Here is a 7,178-nt window from a genome sequence, read left to right on the forward strand (position 1 = left end):
CTCTTCGGTACCGTGCATTGCCCTTTCTCACATTGAGAGTTGGCGCAAACTTCACCGGTGCATACAAACCCCGTGATATGATACGCTCTTTCACACATAAACCTCCTTATATCTTCCTCAAAACATCCACCATACCTACCTATTATGGCATTTCCATAGCCATTCCGAGATATATTGCCATGCAACTTTCCACCATTCCGTTTATCATGACACATTCATTATTGTCATATTGCTTAGCATGATCATGTAGTTGACATAGTATTTGTGGCAAAGCCACCATCAATAATTCTTTCATACATGTCACTCTTGGTCCATTGCATATCCCGGTAGACCGCTGGAGGCATTCAAATAGAGTCATCTTTTGTTCTAGTATCGAGTTGTAATCATTGAGTTATAAATAAATAGAAGTGTGATGATCATCATTTTTTAGAGCATTGTCCCAAGTGAGGAATTATTAAAAAAAAGGAAGAGAAAGGCCATAAAAAGATAGAAGGCCCAAAAATGAGAGAAAAAGAGAGAAGGGACAATGTTACTATCCTTGCCACACTTGTGCTTCAAAGTAGCACCATAATCTTCATGATAGAGAGTCTCTTGTTTTGTCACTTTCATATACTAGTGGGAAATTTCATTATAGAATTTGGCTTGTATATTCCAACAATGAGCCTCCTCAAGTGCCCTAGGTCTTTGTGAGCAAGCAAGTTGGATGCACACCCACTTAGTTTCTTTTGTTGAGCTTTCATACATTTATAGCTCTAGTGCATCCATTGCATGGCAATCCCTACTCCTTGCATTAACATCAATCGGTGGGCATCTCCATAGCCCATTGATTAGCCATGTTGATGTGAGACTTTCTCCTTTTTGTCTTCTCCACATAACCCCCCTAATTATATTCTATTCCACCCATAGTGTTATGTCTATGGCTCACGCTCATATATTGCGTGAAAGTTTATAGGTTTGAGATTACTAAAGTATGAAACAATTGCTTGGCTTGTCATCGGGGTTGTGCATGATGAGAGCATTCTTGTGTGACGAAAATGGAGCATGACTCAACTATATGATTTTGTAGGGATGAACTTTCTTTGGCCATGTTATTTTGAGAAGACATAATTGCTTAGTTAGTATCCTTGAAGTATTATTATTTTTATGCCAATATGAACTTTTGTCTTGAATCTTTTGGATCTGAATATTCATACCAAAATTAAGAAGAATTACATTAAAATTATGCCAAGTAGCACTCTGCATCGAAAATTCTGTTTTTATCATTTACCTACTCGAGGACGCGCAGGAATTAAGCTTGGGGATGCTTGATACGTCTCCAACGTATCTATAATTTTTGATTGCTCCATGCTATATTATCTACTATTTTGGACATTATTGGGCTTTATTATCCACATTTATATTATTTTTGGGACTAACCTATTAACAAGAGGCCCAGCCCAGAATTGCTGTTTTTTGCCTGCTTTAGGGTTTCGAAGGAAAGGAATATCAAACGGAGTCCAAACGGAATGAAACCTTCGGGAACGTAATTTTCTCAACGAACAAGACCCAGGAGACTTGGACCCTTCGTCAAGACACAAAAGAGGAGGCCACGAGGTAGGGGCGCGCCTCCCCCCCAGGCGCACCCTCCACCCTTGTGGGCCCCCTGTTGCTCCACCGACGTACTCCCTCCTCCTATATATACCTACATACCCCCAAATGATCAGATACGGAGCCAAAAACCTAATTCCACCGCCGCAAATTTCTGTATCCACAAGATCTCATCTTGAGGCCTGTTCCGGAGCTTCGTCGGAGGGGGCATCGATCAAGGAGGGCTTCTACATCAACACCATAGCCCTTCCGATGAAGTGTGAGTAGTTTACCTCAGACCTACGGGTCCATAGTTATTAGCTAGATGGCTTCTTCTCTCTTTTTGGATCTCAATACAATGTTCTCCCCCTCTCTTGTGGAGAACTATTCGATGTAATCTTCTTTTTGCGGTGTGTTTGTTGAGACCGATGAATTGTGGGTTTATGATCAAGTCTATCTATGAACAATATTTGAATCTTCTCTGAATTCTTTTATGTATGATTGGTTATCTTTGCAAGTCTCTTTGAATTATCAGTTTGGTTTGGCCTACTAGATTGATCTTTCTTGCAATGGGAGAAGTGCTTAGCTTTGGGTTCAATCTTGCGGTGTCCTTTCCCAGTGACAGTACGGGCAGCAAGGCACGTATTGTATTGTTGCCATCGAGGATAACAAGATGGGGTTTTCATCATATAGCATGAGTTTATCCCTCTACATCATGTCATCCTGCTTAAGGCGTTACTCTTTTTTTAACTTAATACTCTAGATGCATGTTGGATAGTGGTCGATGAGTGGAGTAATAGTAGTAGATGCAGGCAGGAGTCGGTCTACTTGTCTCGGACATGATGCCTATATACATGATCATACCTATATATTCTCATAACTATGCTCAATTCTGTCAATTGCTCAACAGTAATTTGTTCACCCACCATAGAATACTTATGCTCTTGAGAGAAGCCACTAGTAAAACCTATGGCCCCCGGGTCTATCTTTATCATATTAATCTCCTACTACTTAGTTATTTCCTTTGCTCTTTACTTTGCCTTTATTTTACTTTGCATCTTTATCACAAAAATACCAAAAAAATATTATCTTATCATATATATCAGATCTCACTCTCGTAAGTGGTCGTGTAGGGATTGACAACCCCTATTCGCGTTGGTTGCGAGGATTTATTTGTTTTGTGCAGGTACGAGGGACTCGCGTGTAGCCTCCTACTGGATTGATACCTTGGTTCTCAAAAACTGAGGGAAATACTTACGCTACTTTGCTGCATCATCCCTTCCTCTTCGGGGAAAACCAACATAGTGCTCAAGAGGTATCAAGAAGGATTTATGGCGTCGTTGCCGGGGAGGTCTACGCAAAAGTCAACATACCAAGTACCCATCACATACCCTTATCTCCTGCATTACATTATTTGCCATTTGCCTCTCATTTTCCTCTCCCACACTTCACCCTTGTCATTTTATTCGCCCTCTCTCTCTCTATCCTCCATCTCTTTCTCTATTTGCCTCTTTTTGCCCGCTTGTTTTTTGTTTGCTTGTGTGTTAGTTTGCTTGCTTGTCACGATGGCTCAAGATAATACTAAATTATGTGACTTCATCAATACCAACAACAATGATTTTATTAGCAGTCCGATTGCCCCTCTTACCGATGTTGAATCTTGTGAAATTAATACTGCTTTGATGAATCTTGTCATGAAAGATCCGTTTTCCGGCTTTCCTAGTGAAGATGCCACTACCCATCTAAATAGCTCCGTTGATTTGTGTGATATGTAAAAGAAGAAAGATGTGGATAATGATATTGTTAAATTGAAGCTATTTCCTTTTTCACTTAGAGATCATGCTAAAGCTTGGTTTTCGTCTTTGCCTAAAAATAGTATTGATTCATGGAATAAGTGCAAAGATGCTTTTATCTCTAAGTATTTTCCTCGCGCTAAGATCATCTCTCTTAGAAAGGATATTATGAATTTTAAGCAACTTGATCAGGAACATGTTGCACAAGCTTGCGAGAGAATGAAACTAATGATACGTAATTGCCCTACTCATGGTTTAAATTTGTGGATGATTATACAAAAATTTTATGCCGGATTGAATTTTGATTCTAGAAATCTTTTATATTCGGCCGCGGGAGGCACTTTTATGGAAATCACTTTAGGAGAAGCTACTAAACTCCTAGATAATATTATGGTTAATTATTCTCAATGGCATACTGAAAGATCTACTAATAAAAAGGTGCATGCGATAGAATAAATTAATGCTTTGAGTGGAAAGATGGATGAACTTATGAAATTATTTGCTAATAAGAGTGTTTCTTCTAATCCTAATGATATGCCCTTGTCTACTTTGATTGAGAATAATAATGAATGTATGGATGTGAATTTTGTTGGTAGGAACAATTTTGGTAACAACGCATATAGAGGAAATTTTAATTCTAGGCCTTATCCTAGTAATCCCTCTAATAATTATAGTAATTCCTACAACAATTCTTATGGAAATTATAATAAGATGCCCTCTGATTTTAAATCTAATATTAAAGAATTTATTACTTCGCAAAAGAATTTTAATGCTTTGATTGAAGAAAAATTGCTTAAGATTGATGAGTTGGCTAGGAACGTTGATAGAATTTCTCTTGATGTTGATTCTTTGAAACTTAGATATATTCCACCTAAGCATGATATCAATGAGTCTCTTAAAGCCATGAGAATTTCCATTGATGAGTCCAAAGAAAGAACCGCTAGGATGCGTGCTAAGAAAGATGCCTTTATAAGAGTGTGTTCTTCTAGTTCCTATGAAAATAATGATGAAGATCTAAAAGTTATTGATGTGTCCCTTATTAAATCTTTGTTTTGCAATATGAATCTTGATAATGATGGGATTGAATCTGATCCACCTTTACCTAGAAGGCGTTCCAAGAATTCAGAATTTTTTGATCTTGATGCTAAAATTGATAAAAGTGGGATTGAAGAAATTAAAACCCTAGATGTTGCTAAACCCACTATTATGGAATTCAAGAAATTTAACTATGAAAATTTCTCTTTGATTGATTGTATTTCCTTGTTACAATCCGTGCTAAATTCGCCTCACGCTTATAGTCAAAATAAAGCGTTTACTAAACGTATCGTTGATGCCTTGATGCAATCTTATGAAGAAAAACTTGAATTGGAAGTTTCTATCCCTAGAAAGCTTTATGATGTGTGGGAACCAACTATTAAAATTAAAATTAAAGATCATGAATGTTATGCTTTATGTGATTTGGGTTCTAGTGTTTCCACGATTCCAAAGACTTTGTGTGATTTGTTAGGTTTCCATGATTTTGATGATTGCTCTTTAAACTTGCACCTTGCGGATTCCACTATTAAGAAGCCTATGGTAAGAATTAACGATGTTCTTATTTTTGCAAAGAGGAATTATGTGCCCATAGATTTTATTATTCTTGACATAGATTGCAATCCTTCAAGTCCTATTATTCTTGGTAGACCTTTTCTTAGAACGATTGGTGCAATTATTGATATGAAAGAAGGTAATATTATATTCCAATTTCCATTAAGAAAAGGCATGGAACACTTTCCTAGAAATAAAATTAAATTACCTTATGAATCTATTATGAGAGCCACTTATGGATTGCCTACCAAAGATGTCAATACTTAGATCTATCCTTGCTTGTTATGCCTAGCTAGGGCCTTAAACGCTAGCGCTTGTTGGGAGGCAACCCAATTTTATTTTTATTCCTTTATTTTTGCTCCTGTTTAGTAATAAATAATTTATCTAGCCTCTGTTTTCGTTGTGTCTTTTGTGTTTAATTAGTGTTTGTGCCAAGTAGAACCATTGGGAAGACTTGGGGAAAGTCTTGTTACACTTGCTGTAAAAAACAGAAACTTTAGCGCTCACGAGAACTGCTGCCATTTTTATTTGGAAATTAATATTTAGTTAATTATTTTTTCAGATGATTAATAGATAAATTCCTCACGTCCATAAATTTATTTTAGAATTTTTGGGGTTACAGATCTTGCGCTAGCTACAGATTACTACAGACTGTTCTGTTTTTGACAGATTCTGTTTTTCGTGTGTTGTTTGCTTATTTTGATGAATCTATGGCTAGTAAAATAGTTTAAAAACCATAGAGAAGTTGGAATACAGTAGGTATAAAACCAATATAAATAAATAATGAGTTCATTACAGTACCTTGAAGTGGTCTTTTGTTTTCTTTCGCTAACGGAGCTCACGAGATTTTCTACTTTGAGTTTTGTGTTGTGAAGTTTTCAAGTTTTGGGTAAAGATTTGATGGATTATGGAACAAGGAGTGGCAAGAGCCTAAGCTTGGGGATTCCCATGGCACCCCCAAGATAATCTAAGGGCACCTAAAATCCAAAGTTTGGGGATGCCCCGGAAGGCATCCCCTCTTTCGTCTACTTCTATCGGTAACTTTACTTGGAGCTATATTTCTATTCGCCACATGATATGTGTTTTGCTTGGAGCGTCTTGTATGATTTGAGACTTTAATTTTTAGTTTACCACAATCATCCTTGCTGTACACACCTTTTGAGAGAGCCATACATGATTTGGAATTTGCTAGAATACTCTATGTGCTTCGCTTATATCTTTTTGAGTTCTACTAGCACATATGTCCGTGCATTGCAACAGGGAAAATTGATGTTTTGCACAATCATAATGTCCCATAGCATCGGATTCATTATGAAAAACATGTTGCAACGCAGCATTGTCCTTCTACAAAATGAACATAAAAAATACGTCACAATTTAGTCGTGTTCATATTTTCTTTGTGGGGCGTAATGTCCCACTAATTTCATTTAAATACAATTCTTTTTTAATGGCATTTAAGTATGATCCTTTCATTAATTACCATGAAGTCCTTACCCGTTTTAGTCAGGAATCAAATCCTTCCTTATCTAATTTAGTAGCCCCAACACATTAAGGCCTATAAATCCTTTCTTTTAATTGTCCTAAATTTTTACCTCAAATTCTTCGTGTAGAATTTATTAAGGCCACAATCTTTCTAATAGTTATTCCATCGATTTACCCATAATTCTTTCTTTAATTAGCCACATTTGTTTAAATATTATATTTAAGCCCACAGTCCTTCCTTTATTAGCACATTCGCTTAATTAGCTCTCCCTAAACATGAGCCTTGGACCTCAACTTTCCCATCTACAGGAACAAAGGGCGATTTGTGCGAACCCCGGGCTCTCCACCTTGTCGTTGCCGAATCGGCGGCTCCCTCGCCCTCCGTCGGACGCTCCGGCGGCGGGAGGACGGGGGACGCCCTATTTGCAGCGTGTACATAGTGCAGGAGTGCCTAGGGAGCCAGCCGGTGGCGTCGTGGAGGCGGCGGTGCGACTGGATCGGCTTTTTGCAGGTGTTGGTCTCCCCTTCGACGGTGAAGTTCCGATGGAGCTCCGCGGTGGACCAGCTCCTTTCTTCGCGCTCGCTGCTCGGTGGAGAGGCCATGCACGGTTCCCCCGTGTCGAAGATCGAGGGATGGTGATTCCGGCGGTTGAAAATCTAGAGAAGGAAGGCGATGTTGAGCAGTGCGACGACGACGACGGCCATGGGTGTAGGTCCTCAGGGACCGTTGATCGGAGACTTCTCGTTTCG

The sequence above is a fragment of the Triticum dicoccoides genome, chromosome 1A (assembly GCF_002162155.2).
Source record: "Triticum dicoccoides isolate Atlit2015 ecotype Zavitan chromosome 1A, WEW_v2.0, whole genome shotgun sequence".
Taxonomy (NCBI): Eukaryota; Viridiplantae; Streptophyta; class Magnoliopsida; order Poales; family Poaceae; genus Triticum; species Triticum dicoccoides.